Consider the following 24,442-nt stretch of genomic DNA (forward strand, 5'->3'; position numbering starts at 1 on the left):
CTTAAAATGATGGTTTTGTTTTTTGAAGAGTAAACACTGCCAATAATAACTGAACTAGCCAAAAGGAGAAGTCTGTCAGAAGTGGTGTGACTTAGTGTTACTGAAAGCCTTTTTTTTTTCTTTCTATTTTTTCTTTCAAAATACTCTCTGGGTGAACAGGTGGTTGCATGCTTCCCAGAAAGGTGGTTCCAAAATCTTGAAAGTGGGTCAACTCTCCCCAGGTCGGTGAACTTCTGCCAGCATTTGGTTCAGTGAGCACGTATGCTTCACAGGAGTAACCACAGGTAACAAACAACATGTTCTTTGGGATGCAGCACTTCCTCATATTCTTTATGTTAGTATTTCCTTTAGGGACGTGGCGCAATGGGCATGGTGGTGATGAGTTGACAGTTGGACTAGATGATCTTTGAGTTTTTTTCCAACCTTAATGATTCTATGATTCTTAAATTCCTCAAGCCTCATCCATTTAACACTTTCAGTGATGTACTTCCAACATCTACGTACAACTAAAGATGCAATCCATAATGTAAAATGGATCGCTTTTGCAGTACTAGTTCAGGCTAGTTTGAGGCTCTAGATGTTGGGTGCAGTTAATGGTCAGTGTAGCTCAAGGCACGTTTTAGCTTTATTGATTTTGAAGTCAGGTGTGAATGTGTTGCTATGTCAACTTGTTTTTGTAATAGTGATGAAACTGAAGAAGTTGTTGTCCTGTTGGTGAAAGTCAAGGCTCTGCGTATTGCTGAAGAGCTCACTGAAGAGTGCAAACGGGAACATCTTAAATCTGTGATCAGGAAATAAGGATTTCTTTGAAGCAGCAGTTCTTTTACTGAAACAAGCCTGATGCTCACTCTAAAAAAGTGGTAACGTTTAATGAGTGGACTGCCTACGGTTGTTTTACTGTGAAATATTTTGTTGTTTTTTTTTTTTTCCAGATGTCTTCTGATGCCATCACCTCCTAGATAGAATCACAATCGTCAGTGTGAAGTGCAGGTGTTCTGAAATATATGACGAAGCCTCATTGCTTTGTTCTTTTGGGAAGGATGACTGCAGTGAGTGCCTGTAACGTTACCACTGCTGGTGAGCAGACAACTTCACAAGCTGTTTTCAGTAGCACACCAAATCACTCTGACTCGGGAGTCACTGAACTCTAACTTATTGTCCACTTAATGAGATAACTCTACCAAACTCACAGTGAGTTCTTCATAGCTTTTTGACCCTGACACAGAAACAGGAATTCTGTGTGCAGTGAGAAGTTTGATCTGTGAACATCTACTGATAGTCGATCAATTACCTTCTAGTAATTGGCTCTCTAAGGACATTTACCTTCTGCTTCCCTGTAAGACCCATTAAACCTCATTTCACCGTACCCATGTTGGATTTCTAATGTTGTGTAACTTTGTATATGTGCAGTAAATATTACTGCTGCAGAATAAAAAGGATGTTTTATTGTAGAAACAGCAGTGCGTCACAAATTCTGCTAAGTTTGCTATTGCCTGCTTCTCTAAAATGCTATTTATGGGTCTTCCATTTAACTCTTGGAGGTTTCTATTCCCTATGGTGTTTCTGTTTTTTAATTACAGAATATGTATTCTTGTAAACTATTTTAATTGTAAATAGCATTCATCAGTGTTATAGACAACAATGACTTTTAAAATAAAAGTGAAACCATTATTTTGAAAAGTAAAGATGTTTTTGTGTTAATGAGACTTTTAACGCTTTCAAGTCTTGAACACGACAGGAATGTTATGTGAAGTATGGAAAAAAACTGTGGCACTGCTGGCGCTTCATTATCTGCAGGATTTAGGAGTTCTGTTGTAAGTAATTGTGCACTTCTACTTTCCTGAGTGCAAAGAAAATACAACTGATGGGTAATCGGCTGAAGCATGTGATCTCCGTGCTTGCTTTTGTCTCCTCTGCTTCCTTATTCATGTGGAAAGTTGCTCCCAAAGAAATTAGTCTTGTGCTGCTATGAAATTGGAAGAGGTTCTATCACGCTTTACCTCTGTAGAGGCTTCTTCCAGTGGCTGCAGACGTCACTTGTCATGACTGGTAAGCAGGGGAAGGCGATTTTTACTGGAGCTCAGAAGCCCCATCCCAGTTGAGTATCTTTGAGAACCTACTGTGCCACTTTGTGGTGAACCTTGCACCCATTCACACAATCTGACTGGAGTAACAGCTAATCTGGCTTCATTCTTGCAAGCTGGTTTCAAAACGTTGGTATTACTGCTTTGTTGTCAGGTTACTATTGGTGCTTTATCAGATGTCATTTCAAAAGTGCCTTTACAGGACAGCTAAGCAGCACTTACTGTCAGATTGTCCAGCTGGGCTTCTGTACATCTGCTTCCCTGCCATAGCCCCCTTCTGAACATCTTGAGTGAAGCATTTTCACAATTGGCCCGTCTACTTGGCAAAGGCAGAAGAAACAGTTATTTGGAAGTGACAACACAATAACTGCAAACCCCTTCTATTAGCTGTGATTTAGAAGGGAAGGCAGAAGCAGGGCTGAACACACTGTAACGCTGTTTTCAGGAATGGACAGTTTAACATTCAGATGAGAACTGCTGAAATTTCACTGTCTTTTATTTGCATACGAAACTTGAAAACTGACAATTCTTACACTGAACTCAAAGCTGTTACTTGTTCAGCTCTTCACTCGCTTCCCTCCATATTTATTCCTCTATTTTGAAGTATCGTACTCTCTCAGCATATCGAATTCCAGCCAGGGCTGCTTCCACTTCTACGCTTCCTTCATTTTTTTCTCGGGTAGCTCAAATTTTATTCCTTTAATGTTGTATTTCGGCCTCTCCCACCGTTTTGACCATGGTTGAGGTTTCATTCTGACCTGCAGCTAGAGGGAAAGATTTTTTTAAAAAAGAAAAAAGGTATTAAAAGGTCAGAAGGTGAGAATTCTGACTGTGAAGCAAAGCAATGAGACAAGTGCTGCTTTAAGAGAAGAAAGCAGCCCGATCTGTCAGCAAACTAAGGGGCTACTGGACACCAGTTGGAGAAAAGGGATTTGGGGGCTGTGTGGCTGTTACGTTTGTTCATGTACCTAAATAACACTGATTTATTACACCGTCCTTAAGTTGATATGCTGTTAACTCTCTTCTATGCTTCTAACTCTGTTACTTACTAAGGAAAGAAGAATAGGACAGCAGCCCTTCCTCCTTTTCCCTGTAAGCTAAGTTGGATAGCATTCTTTTACCAGTCTGCCAGACCTTCTGAGATGCAGATCTTGCTAACTGCTCCTTCCACCCCCACATCAGTAGCATTAAGTTTCCATAGCGCTGGCTGTTCTGTCTGCACAGTGTAATACAGAGTCATCTGCAGGCCAATACTCCTTGCACGTCTCCTAAGTTACCTACTGAGGAAGGCAGGTACTTTGGTTATGAATGTTCTTTCCCAACAGGAGTAGCATTAAGGTACCAGACTTTACATGCTTGTATCACCTTGATAACTAACACAACCAAAAGCTGTTTAACAGCCTTCCAGGCCATTGTAGAATGGCCACTTGGAAGAGACTCACAAGGATCATAGGAGTTCAACCCCTGCCTCCACATAAAACCAACCCCTGCCTCCACATAAAACCAGCCACACTATGTCTGAGAGTGGTGTTCAAAGGCTCCTTGAACTCTGGCATATTTTGTGCATGGTCAACCTCTGGTGCAGAAGCTTTTCCACCCTGACCCTCCCCTGATGCAGTCCTCCATCTGGCTCTGAAATGGAGCCCTGCAGAAACCCCAGGTGACTGCTCACCATCCTGATACAATCCCTGTATCAGTCAGAAAGTTAACTAAATTATCACGTACGTTCCCACTAAAAAATTAAACTCCTGCCTTGTTTACAGGAATTTCTTCATGGTCTAAATGAGACACAGATGAAAAAAACACTTTTTTCATCACTTGATAGTAAAAGATAATAATTTTTTTCCTACTGTTTTTTACAAGCAGCTGAAGAGAGCCTACAGGAGACACCACATTCAAGTGGTTATCTTGTGTTGGCAAAGCTTAAGGGGACTCTTAAAACTCTTTTCTGCTCCGATGAATTATACTGTGCCATAGAAATCTCCTTATGCTCTGGAGTTCAACTGTCTGGCAGCTAAGTTGAAGGCACGCTTCCTGACACAGTACTGGCCAGAGGGCCACTACCAACAGATTATTTGCATGGGGTCACTGTGTTTCAGACAGCATGGAGACTTGGCCTCAGAGCCAGGGAATGGCTTGAACACCTCCAGGGACAACAGTTCCACCACCTGCCTGGGCATTTCGAGAGGACATTTTTCCTAGTATCCAACCTGAACCTCCCCTGGCACAACTGAAGGCCATCACCTCTTGTCCTCCTGCTGCTCCTTGGGAGGAGAAGCTGACTCCCACCCAACCACAACCTCCTTTCAGGTAGTGGTGCAGAGAAATGAGGTTTCCTTTGAATCTCCTCCAGACTGAACAATCCCTGCTCCTTCAGACACTCCCATAATATTGTGCCCCAGATCCTTCACCACTCTGTTGCCCTTCTCTGGACGCGATCCAGAGCCCCAGTGCCTTTCTTGTAGTGAGGGGCCCAAAACTTGGCACAGTACTGGACGTGCAGTTCCACCAGTGCTGAGTACAGCCGGCAGATCGCTTCACCAGTCCTTCTGACTGCACTATTTCTGACACAGGCCAGGATGCTGCTGGCATTCTTGGCCACCTGGGCACACTGCTGGGTACGTGCAGCCAACTGTTGACCAATACCCCCAGTGTGCAACGTATCACATCGTCACTCTCCTCTCAGAGGCAGCACCGCCACTTAAAACACTGTGCCACTTAAAGCAGTGCAGGTGGGTTTCGGAGACATGAAAAATGCTTAGCACAAGAGGAATTCCATTTCACAAACAGGAATACCTGCACTCAGCTCCCAGCTGACCTTGAGATGTGAGGCAAAGGCAGAGGCAGGGCCCGTGTCTCTGTCACCTTCCGACACGCACTTTTCGAGTACCAATGCCTCAGAGCCCTGAGGAATCTGAGGGCGGCCCCCACCGCGGCCTACCCCTTCTACCTCCTCTCCTCTCTCTGCTTCTGCTTGTCAATAATGATGGGCTTCTCCTGCGGATGGAATTCTGTGTGCTCTCCATCGCCGTTCATTGGACACATCGAGGAAGAAAACCACCCGGTGAAGATAAAACGCTCAGAAAAACACCGTTCTCAAAAGGCACCGTTCCCCACAGCCTCGCAGCTGAAACCCCCCGCAGGCGGCCGCCATAGTGACTACGAGTACTTCCGGTCCGCCGGCGCCAGAGCGCAGGGTGGCTACGGCAAGCTCGGAGGGCCAAAACTGCCCTCAGCGCGAAGCGGAGCTGTGTGTCGCTCTACTCCTAACCCCTTCTGAGCTCTGTTCATGATCTAGGTAACCCGCGGGGATTAACGCATAAATTATTATAAACCTTCCCAGGGAAGCTTTTAGAGAAGACTAGTGAGTTAGGACAGGTGGGAGACTAGTTTCATGTTAGAGGTTTAAGAAAACAGCATTAAGTACTGAAGGTCTCGGAGTACTTCATAGTCTCAGCTGGGTGATGTTATGCCCATGAAGCAAGAGATCTCAGATCGACATCCAAACAGGCAAGAAGGAAGAAGTGGGAGAAAAGCAGGAGTCCAATTCATAACTGAGGGACTCTGATCCTTGAAATCCTTCTGTTACTTGTGGCGGAGTACAGATATGAAGTGTGAAGATGACTCCAAACGTCTGTAGTTCTACTATGGTGATCAATTCAATAGCTCCCCATACACAAGGTACCAACTAAGTCCAATTGGATGTGCTGGTCGGAAATAAAGCACCAGGCCGTACCATAATGGAACATATCCTTACTGAAAAGAGAATAGCAGATGAGAGAGGTTTCAACATTGATTATTTGGTGCAGTCGTGAGGAGAAAGGCTTCAGGTTTGTTGCGAACTCCTTCCGTAGTCCCCAAATATGTGTTTTGTACATTTTCACAAGTTGGGAAACGTTACACCATTCTGAATTAGCAACACACCCACTCCAAACCTGTCCCGTTATGAAGCAAAGCCCCCCAGGATTTATATCTGTTTTGTAAACTGGGTGATTAAATGATGCCAAGTGTGGAACAAACTAAAAGGCTCGTCATTCTGGAAATTCTGCACAGCTGTTGTTAAACGCTTAATATGGAGACAGAGAAGGATTTCACTTCTGAGATGCTCGATGCTGTGTTGCAAAACTGTGTTATATGACGTATGATATATATATGTGCCCTGTGCCTTCACCGTGATGAAAGCAAACTGTGCGTAATTCTATGAGTAACCCCATCCGTTTCCATAAGACACTCTTTGGGAAAACCAACAACAAAAAAGGCATGAAGATCCATGTTATGCTGGGAAGATTCTCCAATTTGTATTTGATACTCTGTACACCAGTTTAGACAGATTTCTGTAGGTATAAATACATATATTGTTATGAATGTACAGGGAGGCAGTGTTCCCAAGTGGATAGAGCTCTAACTGGTCTCAGGGAAATAATGAATCTTTCCTCATTTCTGGCACAGCTTTCCAGTGCGTTCAGTTCTGGGCCCCTCACTAAAAGGGGGACCCTGAAAGCCTGAAGTGTGTCCAGAGAAGAGCAAGGAAGCTGTAAGGTTAGTTGTGAAGACCTTCTCCCAGTGAGTGGTCAGCCGCTGGAGCGGGCTGCCCAGGGAGGTGATAGAGTTCCTGTCCCTGCAGGTGTTCAAGGGACACTGGATGTTGGAGTGAGGGACGTGGCTTAGTGGGAAGGAAATGGTGGTGGTAGGTGGGTGTTTGGACTGGATGATCATGGAGGTCTTTTCCAACGTTGCTGATGCTATGATTGTAGGAAAGGCATCTGCTGGGTGAGTGCTTTGCTAAGTCCTGTTGTTTGAAAGCAGCACCTTGGCGGCAACCTTGATTTCTGCAGCCTTCTCCGAGCTTTGTGCCACGAGAGCTGTGCCGCTTCTCCCTGTGATGTGAGAGCGTCTGGAAGGCCCTGCAAGAAGTCTGGGTAGGTGATGGCAGTGTCTCTCCCTTTCCCCCCCGGTGCTGGACATAGCGGGGAACGGGAGTGGGGGACATCCCAGCAGTGGGTTCCTACCTCAGCAGAACGGAAGGGCTGTTCTGATGGGTGTATTTGAAGTGGAGTGAATCTGAGACTGATGAGAGAAACGAGGGACCTGTGCAAAAAAGGAGCGTGCTGCATTTTGTGGTGCAAGATGTTCTGGGAACTGCTGCTAACAGTGCCCACAGACTTGGATGAATCTTCAGTCGGGTGCAGGGACGCGTAATGCTCATCTTAGATGTCACGCTGACAGCAGCAGTAGAGAGGCAAATGTCATAGGGTTGCATGCTTTTTTTTTTCCTTTTGTTTCAGTCCTAACCGTGGAAGCATAGAAGCGTTACCCAGACCAATTGAGCATTTGCCACCTGGGCTTTCTACCAATGCCATAGGCAGTGGAAGTCAGCATCGCAAGCATCCGTGAGAGCCCTGCAAAAGACTGGTGAGAGTTACCCTGGCGGCCTCCTTTGGCAAATCTCAGGTCTCTGTAAGCTCTCAAGCTGTGTCGTAAGTCCTCCCGTGGTGCTGACTCAGCTCTCCCTGTCTTTGGTGCAGGAGAGCTGGTCTTGAACTCCTTCCTGTTTCCTGCCTATCATCTGCTCCCTGCCTTGCCCATGGCCCAGTGAGCCTTTTATTCCTCGCCCTCAGATTTGCACGTGTGGATGAGAGCATCTGCTTATGTGCGCTTCTTTTCTGCTTGTGGTGTCAGGCTGAGCGACAGCTCCCAGCCAAGCTTGTGGTGAGCGAGACACGGAGTAGCTGGAGATGGAGTTCTCTGTGTCACTAAAGCATGAGCTTGATGGCTGCCGTGAGCCAAAGCAAGAGAGTCTGTGTGTTTGACACACCGCTGAGCGGGTAGAGCAGGGCAAGGGGGCTGATTTGGACGTGCTGCTTTCCCAATATGGTGCTGTTGGCGTGGCAGTGCTTCTGGCGTTGCAAATTGTGTCAGATGTCAATGAATTCCTTGGAATCTGTTGAGTTGACTTGTGTAGGTTTCGTTCTCCTGTTGAACCCTTCCTGGCTGCTTCTGTGCATAGCCATGGCCTTTGCTTCTTTCTTGCCTTTTTTTCTTGGTTGCGTTTGGCACTGTGCAAGCCGTGAATTGCCAGGGAAGAGCTGGAAGTGCTCTGGAGTTGTGTGTGACAAATTCCCAAGAAACAACGTGCAGCTTCAAAGCTCCAAAGTTTGGAGAGATGAGAGATGCGCTGCCTGGTGCAGGACATGATGCGCTCTGCAAGGCGCTTTCCATGAAGACCTCAGCGCTCAAACTGCATCCAAAGCAACCCAATGCCCCGTGCTTGTTGTACCCGGAGGTATCGGTGCCAGGAGTTGCTGCTGTGTTTGCAGTGCCCTTGTGTCAGCAGGGTGATGTTCATGGCATGCGATGCCCTCAGTCACTGAAAGCATCCTTGCAAATGTTCCTAGCGAGGGCCATGTTTCATTGACAGCATAGGTTGTCTTCTGGAAAATGAAAGAGTGGGCTTGTGTACCTTTAGATCATTTTAATTTCCCCCTGACCCCAGCGCACTTCATGTTTCCCTCCCATCCCACTTTCCAGTGAGATGGGGGAGAGAACTGTGGGGGAGCAAAGGGAAGGTAGAACTCATGTGTTGAGAGAAATCTCTTTTCGAAGGTAGAGAAAAGGACAGAAGTAATGAATATCGATCTATCTATCTGTCTGTCTGTCTGTCTGTCTGTCTATATCTGTCTACCTCTATATGAATCTATATGAATGTATCTATCGAGTGATGTAGAAGCAGTGGCTCAGCACCTCCCAAGCAATGGCCAATCAGAAGAAGAAAGCAAGATGAACTCTCATCGTGTTGCAACCTCTTTCCACCTGATGTCATCTGGTATGCAGTATCCTTTTGGCCAGTTGACGTCAGCTGTCCTAATTCTGTTTCCTCCCAGCTTCTTGTGCCCTTTCCTGAGAACGGCCTTGGTGCTCTCTCTCTACAACACTGCTTATCAGAAGGTGTAAACATCAGAGTGTTACCAGCGTGGTTTTCCTTGTCAAAGCCAATCATAGCATCATAGCAGACCCCCTGAAGAAAAATGCATCCCACTAAGACAGCCCCCCAGTGTCCACGCAGCGAGCCACATCGGGCTCCCGTGGAGCTGCAGACGGCGCATTTCCCTGGCAGCATTGGCCAGGGGTGCTGGGGAGGTTTTGGTGCTCAGCTTGGGCGTGGCGCTGCTGTGCCTGTCAACACAGCATGCTTCGTGCTCTCCGAGCAGCAGAACAGCGTTTCGTCAACAAGGTGCCGTAATATTTACTGGAACCAGATGCATTTGTGCCTCTGAGGCTGGGTTTACCCTACGAGCTCTTCTTGATGAAGCTGCTTTGATTCCCTTTGTCCGTGTGCGAGCGGAAGCGCTTATCCCCCCTTGTGTTCTGTCCCAAGGTATTACTCTTGGTGGGCAGAAGGAGCTGGTGGATTCAGCAGCAGTAGATTCTGTTGGTTTCCTCTCTGCTGCTTCATCCCTGGAGCTCGCTGCTGCACAGAAGAGTACAGGCGTGTTTATCCCAGGGCTGCTGTAAAGTGGAGCCCGGTTGACATAGCAGTGAGCAGCAGCTAACGGGCTGTGCAGAGGAGGGCTTTGCAGAAGAGGCAGGAGTGCCTGCGTCCATCTGTATCCTCGGATACGTTCTGGCAGTGAGGCAGCAGCTGTGGCCACAGTGACTGAATGCAGACTTGGCCTGGAGCTGCCACGTGTCGCTTCCTAGCCCGCTAGTATACCTGGCAAAGCACAGCCACCCTGCACCCAGGGCAAGCGTTTGTCTTAGTGTCATGTTTCATGTGAAGCTCAGGCACTGGGGGCAGCTTCCCCCCAAAGAAAAGGAGGAGGAAATGAGGTCGTCATGGAAGCCAAAAGGCAAAAATGTGCTCGGGAAAGAAACTGGCAAAGCAGTCTGGTAGTAGTGCTGTGTTTCTCTTCCTTTATTTCCATCCAGGTGAAAGAGATGACTGCTCTAAGCCGCCCTTGGATGCAAAGAAGGACCCTGGTGTGGATTTGCCATAGGCCCAGCAAGAGGCTCAAGAGGACCAAGCGCCGGGTCCTGCACTTTGGTCCCGCCAACCCCATGCCAGCTTCTCCAGGATTTGGCTGAGATTCCAACCATGCACTGATTTCTCGAATGCTGGGGTGCCCTTTTGGAATCCTGTGGTCTTGTGACGTGGTCTTGCCTCCCCACCTTGTCCGTCCATGGTGGAGCAGCCGGGTGGCCCTTAGTGATGTCATAAGCGGCTAGAATGAGGGGAGGAGCAGCACGTGCTGCATCCCTTCATTGGAGCGCTTGAGCTCGGCGTGAGTACGTGGCTTGTTGCACTTGTGCATCGACTGAGTCCGTTCGTCTTCATCCCGTCTTGTGCAGCGCCTTGTAGGTAAGCTGAGACGGTGTGGGATAGACGGGTGGGCCGCGAGGCCTTGAGGACTGCTGGCTGGCGGAGCTCCTAGGATCATATTGTTTAGTCTTGACCGTCAGAGGCCATTTTCTTCCAGGCCATCACTTCCAAAGCCATCCATCAAGGTGGCATTTGTGCCAGGGTTCTTCCCTGGTTCTTCCCTTTGTTCAATTGTGCAAGCTCACTGACTTGCTCTTTCTCCCTCCCCTGCCCACCCTCCGCCTGCTCCCTTGGTGCAGCTTTTGCTCGTGGAAGATCAGAGCAAAGTGACAAGGAACGGCTGCGGGTTCAAGGATCTGCTTCTTTCTTGTTCTGATCTCTTGCCAGGTACGTGCCACGTTTTGTCCCCCCACATGGTTCAGCAGCCTGTGTTTAGTCGCACTGTGTGTAGTAACACAGCCTCGTCCAGCTTGGATGTGACACTGGAAAAAACGTGTGGGTTTTCTCCACTTCCCCTCCAGCTCAGCCTTCGGCAGGGTGCTGTCTGTAGTGCTGGGAGTAGCTAGTGTGAAGGAAGGCAATCCCTTAGGCAAAGAGCCCTAGTCCCACTCTGTGCAGAGCTGCAGAACATGAGCCAGGGGCACAAGCGCTCATGCTTTGGCTGTGTGAGTGTGCCCGACAGCTGTAGGGAGCCCAGCGGGCATGCAGGCAGAGGAAATGCGTGGGCAAGGCTGCGGCCGGTGCTGGTGGTGAGGCTGCTGCTGGGAGCCGGGGGCTGGGGAGCAGCTCCAGCCCCAGCAGTGACACTTCTCCCTGGCCTGCTACTGTGCTCTCAGCGTGCTGCGGGCAAATGCATCTGCTGCTTTGTGCCAGAGTCCCCATCTGCTAGCAGAGGGACAGCGACTTGGTCCAATGCTGCGTATTGCAACGGCTGTCCCGTTTGAATAGACTGCACAGTGGTTGTTTGTAGAACACCTGCCTCCGCCAGTGGGCAACTGAGAGTAGTTCTGAAGAAGACTCTCAATCCAGTGCTGTGTGAACACAGGAAATGTGATTCTTTTCTGTTGCAGCTTGTCGCGCCTGCTGTGATGGGCATCGCGAGCAGCGAGATCAGCCGTGGGCCTGACCAGGCGTTGACGGAGGTACAGTGTGAAGCTCTGCTTGGTCTCTGTTCCCTGACTTGAGCCAGCAGAATGAGCCACAGTTGTGCTCTCCTGCTTTTCAAGAGAGAGAGCATCCTTCCAGCTCTCTCGGTGTCCCTGAAGAGCTGCCTTAAAAGCTTCATTTCCTTGCTAGTGGCATCGAGATGGCACCCTGAAATCCTCCTTGTTTGTCCTCAGCTCCTCACCATGGCCTGTGCTCTCTGTTTCAGCCTGAAAACCAGGGGAAGCCTCTGCTGGTCGATGAGGAGTCATCTCTTAATATTCCAGCTATTGCTGCTGGCCATGTTATCAAGAGCTATGTTGCCCAGGCAGCGGATGAGCTCTCCTTGGAGGTAAGCAGATAAAGAAGGCGTTCCTTGTTGTCATGGCCAGAAGAGTATGACATGTGAATGCATCAGGAATATTCTCAGACACCTTCAGAATGCCTTGTGAGACGAAGCCCAGAAGATGCAGGTCCAGATAGGACTTGCACTGGGCTGGATGCAGGGAGGAGTTCAGCCATGTCTAAAAGACGTTTTGATTTGGCATGCTTGCACTGTATTCTGTCTGGTGTGTAAGGCAGTGGCTCTTGTACCTCCAAGCCCAGCTTTCCCACAGGAAATGCCTGAAGAGCTGCCCCGGTGCAATTGCTCTCAAGCTGTGCGCTCTTTGGCAGTGCAGAAGATGGGTACCATTTCAGCTGTGCTTTCCTCCCAGCTGTGCTGACGCTGGGATTGATGTTGCAATCTCTTGCAGGTGGGAGACCTGGTGTGCGTTCTTGCTATGCCAGCAAAGGAGCAGAGCCCCTGGTGGAGAGGCAAGCGTGGCTTTCAGGTAGGCACAAGCTTCAGACTCCTGGGCGCAACTGCAGTCATGTCAGGAACGTCAGCTTCGAGCTGCTCGGCCCGCACAGGGTGGCTTCTGGCCGTCAACAGTTTCCCTGTGTCGCTGTCAGAGGCCTTTCCCTTTGGCTCTGGGCTTGGGTGGGAAACTGTCTCCTCATGTGACTTAGAAGCAAGAACCTCTCGTGCTCCATACGCAGTCAGAAGTTGACCACCTCTGTCCTTTGTACAAGCACGGAGAACAGCCATCTTATGCTCCGTCAGTTGCTTTTGTAGGTCTTCTGGTTGCAAATGTTGAATGAGGGTTACTTTTCTGCGGGCCATTCTTTCTTGGTTGAACAGTTGAGGCCTGAGAAATGCTGCATTCAGTATTCCATCCGTCTCTTTGTTCTTGTTCCAGGTTGGCTTTTTCCCCGGTGAGTGCGTGGAGCTCATTAACGGAAAAATTCCTGAGGCCCTCATCAATTCAGCACCAAAGCCAGGTACGGATGTTACATGTGATGGCGCGGGGAAGTCACATGGAGTCTTTTTCTGGGTGTGTTCTGTGTTGAATACCTCCTTGATCCATCCCACGTTCTCCTCTGTGTTGATGATCCTTCCTGCATCCCACGGGGCGTAGGGCTGCTGTTTTGTAGGCAGTGAGAATGAGGGCTTGGGCAAATGCTTGAATCCTTGTAGAATGCAGTGTTGGCAATGTTCTTGCCGCTTTGACGCGCTCTGTAGAATGTGTTTCCGCTCAGCCTGGTCGCACTGAGCCCAACCTGAAATTTACTGGTTTCTTCCTTTTGTTGTGCAGTGCCAAAGAAGCGTGGCAAGCTCCTCAGCTTCCTTCGTTCCTTCGTGAAGGCCCGCCCAAAGGAACCGAAGCAGCGGGAGCTGGAGAAGGAGAAGGAAGGGGTGTTTGGCTGTGACCTGGGAGAGCATCTTCTCCACTCTGGCCGTGATGGTAAGGAACAGCCCGTTCCTGAGAGCTTCCTCCCTCTGTTGGGCATGACAAGATGAAAGAAAGGGAGATCATGTCTAGCAAGGGGCAGGTTGATAGCGGTGGAGAAACGTGAAATGGGAGTTGATGGCTGAAAGGGAAGCTGAGGCTAATGCTCATAGGAGACCAGCACACTTGTATTTGCTTAAAGCGAAGTAGCAAGCCAATCCCACGCTAGCCTGAGAACAAAGGAAGCCTTTTGGCCCAAGAGAGTGTAGTGCGTCAGTTTCCTAGCGCTTCTGGACATGAGGTCTCACGCCTCCATTCCGGTGGGAGCTGTGATGGGACTTGTGGCAGTGTCTCTGGCTTCCCCAGAATTACTTTCTGCAGGCTGCTTGGCAGGTTGTGGCATTTCTTGAAAGCCAAGAACACGTCCGTGTGCAGTTTTGTCCCCGGCTCCTGCCTGCCTGCGACGTCTGCGACAGCCTTCTTTCTCCTGTGAGGAGGAGGCAAGCAGTAGCCAGGCTGGGCTTAGTGGATGGCACGTGACAGGGGCAGCGGCTGAAGCAGGACTTGAATCAGGAGCTCAGCTAAGCGCTGGCCCTTGTTCTGTAGTCCCCCAGGTCGTGCAGAGCTGCGCTGAGTTCATTGAGCAGCACGGCATGGTGCAGGGGATCTACCGCCTGTCCGGCGTGGCGTCCAAGATCCAGAAGCTGCGGTAAGAGTACTTCTGGACTGTATGTTGTCTTGCTTTGGAGTTGTTTTCCTCTTTCTCCAAGCCCTCTGTTTTTGTGTCCTTCTCTCCAGCCATGACTTTGAGTCGGAGCAGATTCCGGAGCTCACCGTCCGGGACATTCACAGCGTGAGCTCCCTGTGCAAGATGTACTTCAGGGAGCTGCCGAGCCCTCTGCTGAGCGAGCAGCTGCATGGCAAGTTCTCGGTAAGCACAAGGCAATGGCCTTCACGTCCCTCTTCCCTGGGCCTCTTGGCATGGCCTGTCACATACACACACGCCTGCGCACCTCATGGTCTTTTTTTCTGATTTTCTGTTAGCCCCATGAGGTAGACTCGCATGTCTCTGCCACATCCTGCAGCATACTGATGCCACTTTTGGTGCTCATTTCTGGAGATGGTCATTTCCGTATTCACAATGCTTGCGAGAATTCCCGTTCTTTTGCTATTCCCCAACTATTTCTGGAACGGGAATGGGATTAATAGCACAAGTTCCTGGGAGATGAATGCCCACTGCGAGGAGCTGAGGTGCACAATTAGTCAGGCTGTAAAGCGGCCCAGTGCTTGGACTGCTTGGCCTTGATGGCACCAGCTGCGTGCCGCTGTGTTCCCCAGCTTTTCTGCCTGTTGGAAGGCATAAAATCCGCCTCGGTGCTGAGCAACAGCATTCTGTCTTCATAGTTGCCGACCCTGCGGCAGGTATCTCTACTGTTCTGTGTCTAAATCCCTCTCTGCTTTCTTCCAGGACGCTGTTTGTGCCGGTACAGATGAGGAGCAGTTGGTCAGAATGCAGGAGGTCATCCAGCAGCTGCCCGCGCCTCACTACAGGTCAGAAAACTGCTGCCCTCAGTCTGGTGAGCTCAGCCCTTCTGCATTTCAGAGGGCGATGATGCGATGGCAGGCTTTGTCTCACGCTCGCAACATGATGCCTGTGTGTGTGTTGAAGTGGTTGCTGGCTCCTTGGGGTTGATGGATTGGGTCAGTTCATTGGCACGGGGGCACAGCTGGTGCAGCTGATGGCTGTGTCTGTGCTGTGCTGGGGCTTGGTGCTGCAGCGTGGCACCTGGGAAAACTTGATCTGCTTCCTATTCCATGACAGTAGCAAGAACAAGCAGTGGCATTTCTTGAGGTTTGTTTTGTGAATTGCAGCACGGCGTGATCACTGGTGCTGAAGGTTTGGCTCTTGCTTTCCAGGACCCTGGAGTATCTGATGAGACACTTGGCTTGTGTCGCTGGGAGCTGCTCCGCCACAATGATGCCCGCTAAGAACTTAGCGATTGTGTGGGCTCCCAACCTCTTCAGGTAAACTTCTTTTTCCGTTTCAACACAAGGCTTAGATGTGCTCTCCCCACGGGCACAGTTTCTAGAGGAGGACAATTTCTGCTCTCTTGTTTTTGTCAAATGGGGCTGGTGTGTCCTTGATCATCCAGGAGAATGTCTTCAGTGGCATCAGTGCTTGCCCACTGCGGAAGTCTCCAGAGCCCAACTGGACAGCCTTTGGCTGCCCAAATGCCCAAACGTGGGGAAACGATCTCGGGTCAATGACTTCTCCAATCTGCCTTTTCTACAGATCCCAGCAGAACGAGGCTGCCTGCGCCAGCGGAAGAGCTGCCTGCGTGGAACTGCAGAGGCAGTCGGACGTGGTGGAGTTCATCATCAACCACACCGACGTCCTCTTCTGCTCCAGCTCCACGTCAGGCATCGGAGATGGAGCAGGTGAGCGTCTTCCTGCATGAGCTTTGTCTTGATGAGACACCTTGATCAAATGCAGGCCTTCTCCAGGATTGTTGCGATACGCTTTTGCTATCGAAGGGCTATCGATGTGCGGCACCTCCCCCAGAACTGTGATGGCTGTGCCACTGCTTTCTGATCCTCCCTCTTAGCTGTGGTCTTCTCTTCCAGGGCGTAGTTCTCCATCAGGGCCCGAGTCTGTGCGGGTGTCTTCTCCTGCCACCAAGCTGCTCACCCTGGAGGAGGCACAGGCACAGAGGGGAGGCCACAGCAGCTCTGCCGCACTGACACACATCCAGGACATGGAAGTGGAAGAAGGCCCCGCAGCTGCGCGGGGGAAATTCCACACAATCATTGACTTTCCGTCTGCAAGGTAAAGAGGACTTTCTTTTCCAGCAGCTTCCTATCAGACTTGGTTGGTTGGGCTTTTGTGGGTTTTTCTCCACTATTGCTAGTGCCAAAACTTGCAGAAGCTACGTGACGCTAATGGGGCGTGTGGTGGTGTACTGAATGTCCCCTCCCTTTGGACTCTGAGCTTCAACTAACACGCAGTTGCCTGACGGGCTCTGTTTAGCCACCAGAGGGGGCCTATTGCTAATGTACGTGTCAGAGATGCTTTTGAAGTCCCTCTCTGGCTGCACGGTTCCTCAGCAAGCAGTTACGCCTGCCAGCTGAATCAAAGCCCTCCGTTCGATGCTGTCCTGGACAGCTGTGCAGCCTCTGCTCGCATGCTCTGCATCTGGGTTGACATGGCTGAGGGGAATGTAGCCAGCAAGACTCCAGGGCTGAGCTCTAGGAATGCAACCGTCCTCAACCGTGTGAATCAGAGCGAGCTTCTAAGTTGTGTTTCAGCAGGAACCAGGCAGTGCTAGGAACAAGCAAGTGTTGGCAAGAGCTCAGGGCAGCTCTTCCCTCACCCTGCACCATGCACGACTCACACCGCTCCCTCTTTTCTCCCTCCAGACCAAGTCCACCCAGCAGGGTGAAGGAATCCCCAGCATGCAGTTGGTGTTCCTGTTTCAGGCCCAGAAAACCATCCTCTGTGGCCAAACGCCAACTGCAGCGCGATGCCAGGGAGCCCTCGGAAACAGAGGTGGTGGTCCTGGCAGGTAAGGGTGCACATCCAGCTGTCAAAACCCTGCTTGTCAGCGCCATCGAATTCATGCTTGGAGTCCACACAAAAGAGAAAGACAAACAACAAAAGCGCAACAGTTCCTTTCGAGACAGTGCTCCTCCTGTTGCTATTGTCCTATTGGCTTTGTCCTGCTGCCAGTGCAGAAGCAAATCTCAAGAACCACTCTCATCATTCAGCTTGTGCAAGTTTGCCACTAACTGTTTGCCTGTGTATCTACTCCTTCCTAGGTGAACCGAGCCCTCGTCCACGCAGAAGAGCCAGAGCGTATAGCGATGGTTCACTGTGTGCTGGTATCAATGGACAGCTGCTAGGAAGCACAAATCGCTGCAGCTCGGATGACAGCCTTCCATACAACATCAGTGAGGGAATGAAGGTGTTGATTCACGTGGAAGCCCTCATCTCTCCTGGCTGTGCAGAAGACGCTGACCTGAGCCTGCCAGAAACAGCGGTCACCGAGCTGGACTGTGACGGGGCACCATTGCAGTGCAGCCCAGCCCAAGCACAGCCCGAGTGCCCCGACAGCAGCAGCTCCATGCAGGAGCAGGTCAGCGTCAGCCAGGAGGAGCCGAGCCTGGTGGAGGGGGACGTAGAGAGGATGAGTCCCATGTGTCCACCAGACCTCTCACCAAAAGGCCCTCCTGGCTGTGAATGAATAAAAGCACGCTGGTGCTGGATCAACGCCTTGACTGCCTTCTGAGTCTTCATTCCCAGGGATTGGGATGGATGCAAGCAACAGCAAGGCAGCTCATGTTGCAAGGCTATGGCTGTGGGCTGTGCGTGCAGCAGAGCTGCGGGTTTGTTCCCATTTTGTCTGGCTGTGGGATGCCTGCAGCGAGAGCTGTGCTCCCGTAGTGTATGGTAGCAAAGAATCTCCAGCATCCGGGATGCTGCTCATGATCATGGCCAGCTTCCTTGCTATGGCTGTGGCTTTGTGATGCTTTTGAGTGAAAGATGCCTCGGCTGGTCCCCGCCAGCTCTCTCGTCTCTCCCGCCGTGTCCATTCCTGGCTCCCAGCTACGAGCTGGCCCTGCAGAGCATCTGCAGCCCTGTCAGCATCAGCATCCAGCAGCGGCAGGAGGAGCTCCCCGTGAGCAGCATCTGCCCGTCCCTCCCCCGGGCTCTCATTGGTCAGCGGCAGCTCTGTCCCTCCCCCGGCGTCTCATTGGTCAGCGGCAGCTCCGTCCCTCCCCCGGCGTCTCATTGGTCAGCAGCAGCTCCGTCCCTCCCCCGGCGTCTCATTGGTCAGCGGCATCTCTGTCCCTCCCCCGGGCTCTCATTGGTCAGCGGCAGCTGTGTCCCTCCCCCGGCGTCTCATTGGTCAGCGGCAGCTCCGTCCCTCCCCCGGCGTCTCATTGGTCAGCAGCAGCTCCGTCCCTCCCCCGGCGTCTCATTGGTCAGCGGCATCTCTGTCCCTCCCCCGGGCTCTCATTGGTCAGCGGCAGCTCTGTCCCTCCCCAGGGCTCTCATTGGTCAGCGGCAGCTCTGTCCCTCCCCCGGCGTCTCATTGCTCAGCGGCAACTCCGCCGGCTCCCATTGGCTGAGCCGCCGTGCGCGGGAGCGGCCGTTGGGAGCCGGCAGTGTCAGGCGCGGCTCTCGTCAGCGAAGCGCCGCTCCCGGCAGCCCGGGCCGCCCCGCAGGAGAGCGCGGCGTCAGCCGGAGCTGTCCGGGCAGCACCGACCGGAAGCCGCGGCACAACGGGAGCGAGTGCTGAGGACAGCTCCGCCGGAGGTGTGCGGGAGAACGGGAGCGGGAGAGGGAGAGGAGCCCTGCGCGGCCCCCCAAGCACACTGCCCTCCCCTCCCCCGTGGACCCCCCGTGGGGTTGGGCTGTGGGATTGGGATGAGGGCTGTGGGATGGGCCGTGGGTTTGGGACAGCCTCGGGTCCCCCAGCGCCAGAGTGCTGCTGCCAGCATCCGGGCTGTGGGGCCCCGCCAGCCCCCCCCAACCCCTCCAGCGCTGCTCCCGGTGCCCCCAGAGCGTTTGCATCCCCCCGGAACCGGGGCTAAGGTGGGCCTGTGGCTACTGGGAGCTGTGGGGAGGCTATAGGGGGATATAGGGATACTGTCGGGGCTGTGCAGGGACTGTAAAGGCGTATGGGTCTATAAGGAGCTGAGGTGTACTCAAGGGGGTTCTGGGGCTGTGGTGAGCCATCGGAGGATTTGTGGCTATAGGTGGCTGTGGGGAGGTTATGGGCGGGGGGGGTATATAGTCAGGGAGGTTGTGGATTGTCCTTCTCTGGAGATACTCCAAACCCAGCTGGATGCCTACAGTACAGCCTGCTGTATGGAGCCTATTTTGCAGGGGGAAAGGATGGACTCAGTGATCTCTAGAGGTCCATTCCAGCCCCTACAGTTCTGTGATTGTGTGACTGTAATCGTTGCTTCTTGCAGCAGTAGAGTGTTTCAGAAGAGGGAAAAAGATGGTGGCCCTGAACTGGCTTTCTGTGGATGGTAAAGCTGTGCTGAGAACTGGGCTGACTACTGCAGCTGAAAAAGCGTGCCGTGTGTGCAGACGCAGAGGAATAACTTTTCCCCGCAGGTGGAGCTTGTCTAAGGTGGGTGTCCTTGCTAGGTGAGCTTCTGCTTTAAAGCATCAAGTTGTAATTTTAAAAGCAAGGTTGCCAGTTCTTTTTTTACCCAAGTGATTTTTTAGCCGGGAGAGATTGGAGGTGCTGTTTGGTGATGGAAGACGTAGAGAGGAAAAGCAAGTAAAAGGCATGCTCTGCATAGCCACCACATGCCATGGGCACCGTTGTCGTTCTGCACAAAGGAGGAGCAGCTCAGCAAGCTTGGCCTGGGCCGTGGGAGGGAGCATACAGACATCTGGACCAACCGGAAACGAGTTAGTTCTTGAGGTTGGTTGTTTTCTGCTGTTTGTCCCACGTCCTCTTGCTCAGTGGTAGATCTGTTCATGTTCAGTGCTAGCAGGAATGTCCCCGAGCATTTTTGTTTCAGCTGTCGCAACGCTTTGTTCCCTTGCTGCTGGGCTGGGGCGTTTGAAGAATGATGCAGGTGCTGGTGCCCAGCCAGGCTTTGGGGCTGAGTCTGCAGAGCAGGGTATGTGTGTGGCAGGACTGAGGCTTGTGGGGGAGCAGGCCAGGTGGAATCCAGTACTTTGCTCTTGTTCTCAGTGTTTGTTTTTGCTCAGGAGGGCAGGTGGTGAACCTCATGAAGCAATGCCTGCAGACGGGGTTTGCGGAGCAAGAGGTCCTGCAGGCCTTGTGTGACAGCCATGAAGCTGTAGCGAGGCTGCGTCAGTGTAAAAGAGCAGAAATCCACGGAGGTGTGAAGGTGAGCTGCGGGCTCCAGTAGTGCAGGAGGGGACATACGTGCTCAGTGTTTGGCTGCTTCTGCGTGTGTTGAGTGTGATAGCACTGCTTGGTTCGTTTGAGTGTATGGAACAAGTGTGACATCCTTTGTGCTGGAGTCGTGTGGAAGGAGTCCTATGTGTTTGCGACCTGACTTGAAGCCAGTGGGCATCACGGAGGAGTAGGGGAAGGGGATGTGGCGAGGCAAGCTGGGGTAAGAGGATGAGGCGTAGGAACAGGAACCTGTTTGGCCGATCTGACGTGCTGCCATTCTCTTTTTGGTTTAGGAATCTCTGTGTGCTTTTTAATGAAGAACAATCTCATTGTTCATCTTGTGAGCGCATTCATTCAGGCCTGTTAGTTGGTGTTGTTCTCTCTGTGGAGCTGCAAGTGAAATGGATACTTCTGGTGTGATGTGCGGCCCCCTCCCGTCTTCTCAGATCAACCGAGTTGGCAAGGCCTGGCTCTTGGTTGGTGAGCTGTGCCCAAGGTTAGGGAGGTTTCTCTTCTGGCCTTGACGTGCAACAATCAGACCGTATAGCCGGTAAGGATATAGAGCAGGCATGTGTTTCTTGGTGACGCGCGTACTCCCTGGTGCAAGGGGGATCGCTCCACCTAACTTGCACACTGTCAGGAGAAATGGTGCTATAGATGTAGGTAGGTCGGACTAATAGCTAATCAGTAGTTGACAGGAATTCGGAGACATATTCATTCCATTCTTGAGAGCCCATTAGCATGCAGTCCCCCTCCTCCTTGCGCGTGCGTAGAAGGTCGTGATGATGAAGGCTTGTAGTTTTCCTCGCGAAGGTTCGTAGTCTTCCTCACTGCACACTTGTGACCCCGAAGGTGGGGCATCCCCCGAACCGGTTTCAGCTTGCCCTGTAGACATCTAATCAGCTCCCTGCCATGTGTTTTCGAGCTGCTCTCAAGTCCTTATCTCGATGGCCTTCATCCTCCCTGTTCTTCCTAACCTAGTGTCTGTGAAAGTGCTTGGAATCCCTTATTTTCTAGCACTCTCTACCTAAACTCCATTCGTTTGCCTCTTATTTCTACTTTGTGCAGCTACTTTCCCTTTTCTTGCTGTGAGGCCCTTCTCTCTCTAACTGCAGGCTCCTGTTCTCACTCTTCAGTTACCCCCTTTTCTATAGTCTAGCAGGGCTTCTACCTGCTAGATCATTTTTATTCTGTTCTACGTGTCCCCCAATTTTTTGTCCCGAACTGGGGCTCTCCTATTCAATGGCAAATCACCTTAGGCTTCCTTTGGCCAAACCAGGCAGAAGAGGCATCCTTCACATCCAGAAGGCAAACTCCACCTACTCATTCCCTAACTTAGTTACTAAAGTGTATGGATCATATGGATTCATCGGCAAGATTGGAGTATTGTAATTGGATTCACATTCAATTAGTAATCCGAAATCCAAAACTTATCTATGGTTTCTTTTCTCCTTCAAGCAAACTCCTTCAAACTTAGGTCCTTTTTGTGACTTGTCTTCTATCCCAAACTTACACTTTCCGTGCTCTAGCCAATCTGGAATGGTCCAATGTAGTGCCACTATCCCATAAACAGGCACTTTTCCCTCCCCTCTAGGGAAGGCAGTGCATATCCAACAAGATTTGTTGAGAGCCTGGCCAATTTTATCAGTTATTTTTAAGTAGCTATTCACTTGCCAAGCTATGACTACTGCTCCAATCATACTGATTATTATCAAAATCTTATACATGCTTTTGGATCCTGATTTTCAGTGGTCCTCTCTCTTGTGCTGTTTGCTGTGGTCCTGGTGCTTTCTTCAGGCAGGTATGACGTATCCACAGTGTAAGTCCCTCTACCTTGGCCGTGGTGTGGGTGGTCAGGAGAAGTTGGTAGGGTCCTTCCCACTTTGGTTCCAGAGTTGAATCTGAGAGAGAGGTTTAACATAAACATATTCGCCTGGCAATACATCATGCACTGGACCATCTAGGCCTCATGCCCTGGCACCGAATACTGCTTGTTCAATTTTCTTTAATTGCTTTGCCAAGCTGACCATATATTCACTCAACACCTTATCCCCCACGTGTATAGAGATTTCCTTTTGTACAGTATAAGGTCGCCCATACAGAATCTCATGTGGGCTTAATCCTTCCTTGGTTCGGGGTTTAGTCCGAATTCTCAGAAGTGCCAAAGGTAGTACCGACGGCCAGTGAATCCCAGCCTCTTGGCCAAGTTTTACTATCTGTAATTTTATCAGGTGGTTCATTTTTTTCCACCTGTCCGCATGACTGCGGACTATAAGGTGTGTGTAATTGCCAATCAATTCCCAGTCATGTGCTTCTTTGTTGGACCACCTTGGCAAAAATGTGGGCCTCGCTCTGCTGAGATTGCTACAGGAACCCCGAACCTTGAAATTAACAGCATGTAACAGCATTTTCGTTACTTCCGCAGCCTTAGGAGTCCTCCAGGGAAATACCTCTGGCCATCCCCAAAAGCTATCAGTTAGTGCCAACATCCAGCGATCCCCCCCTTTTCTTGGGGGTTTCTGGAAGTCACTTTGTCACTGTTGCCCTGGAAGGTTATCTTTCCCAATAGGCCCACTTGAACCCATTTCCTGGTACTAGGATCTGTACTTTGTAATGTCCGTTTGCCCAATACATTTTCTTATCCTCCCTTAGAACCAATTTCTATAAAATACCAAAGGGCAAAACAACATGTCCATCTGTCAGCCTGCTCTCTTCCTTCTAAATCATTAATTAGATTGCTATCCACTTTAAAACATTTTACAGGTTTTGACTCAGGTTCAGCAATTTTCAGTTGACGGTCTGGAATTAAAGCCCTCTTCAACGACCTGTTCTGCTCCCTGATCCACCATCTTCTCTCCACTTTCCGGTACGGTGTTCCCTTTCTGATGTCCTTGACAATGGATGATAGCCACGCTCTTTGTTGATTTACATCAGGCTGTTTTTCCTTGTGCGTGAGCAATCCTTGCTCTCTTCAGCTGGTCCTATGAGCATGTAGCATCCCATCTCCACAATTAGCATCTGTGCGTCTATGTCAGGCTCTTGTCAAGGCACTTATTTCAGGCTTCCTAGAGACAGTCCCCCCAGGTCATGGTTGTGTTTCGGTGACCTTGTCAGTAGCAGTTCCTGCATATCCTGCCTTACGGTTTCCTTGTCTCACCAACCTGCTTGCATCAGTAAGCCAGGTGTCTTCTGCATCTTCTAAGGATTCATCTTTCGGGTCCGACTGGCAAAGGTCCATAGCCGCAGTTGTTTCAAAGCAGTCATGAAATACTGGTTCTCCAGGAGTTCCGCTAAGGAAAGATGCTGGGTTGACAATATTAGTTACAGTTATTTCTGCATCATCCTGCTGTACCAGGATGGCCTGGTATTTCAGGACCCTCTGGGGGTGAGAGCCAATGCCCCCTTTTACCTCCAATACAGTAGACACTGCATCAGATATTAAAACTGTTCTTCTTTGGCCTAGCGTAGATGTCCCAGGTTCTTGAATCTTGAGCACTGGTGCAGCCACCGCCCTCAAGCACTCTGGCCATCTCTTACTTACTTCATGAAGGGGCTTTACCAACAGTCCGTAGCTGTGTATCCACAGTTGGCACCCTGCTGTCATTCCTGAGAATGTACGGAGTTCCTCGGCACTTTGTGGCTCAGGGCTTTGGCAGATGGCTTCTTTCCTGGCAGTCCTTGAGGTTCCAAGTCCAGCTGTAATCTCCTCTCCCAGATAGGTCCCTTGCCGTTGAGTTCTTGGTGCCTTCTGTTGAGAAAGTCGATCCTCATTGAAACCAAGAAATTCAGCACATTTGCAGTCCATTGCACACAGCCCTCTGTTTCTGTGGCATCCACATGCTGCAGTCAAGTTCCACCGTGGGATGGAGGAACCCAAATCTCAGGCTCCCGAGTTGAGCAGTTCTCCAAAATCCTTGGGCTGTTCTCACAGCCCTGGCTAACACTGTCCAGGTGAACGGAGTCTTTTTTGTCCCGGACTGGGGCTCTCCTATTCAATGGCAAATCACCTTAGGCTTCCTTTGGCCAAACCAGGCAGAAAAGGCATCCTTCACATGCAGAAGGCAAACTCCACCTACTCATTCCCTAACTTAGTTACTAAAGTGTATGGATTTGCCGCCACAGAGTGAATACATTCAACAGTTCTATTACTTGCCCTCCAATCTTGTACTAAACTATAGCACTTGCTATCCAAGTTTTCATCGGCAAGATTGGAGTATTGAATTTGGATTCACATTC

The sequence above is a fragment of the Gallus gallus genome, chromosome Z (assembly GCF_016699485.2).
Source record: "Gallus gallus isolate bGalGal1 chromosome Z, bGalGal1.mat.broiler.GRCg7b, whole genome shotgun sequence".
NCBI classification, from domain to species: domain Eukaryota; kingdom Metazoa; phylum Chordata; class Aves; order Galliformes; family Phasianidae; genus Gallus; species Gallus gallus.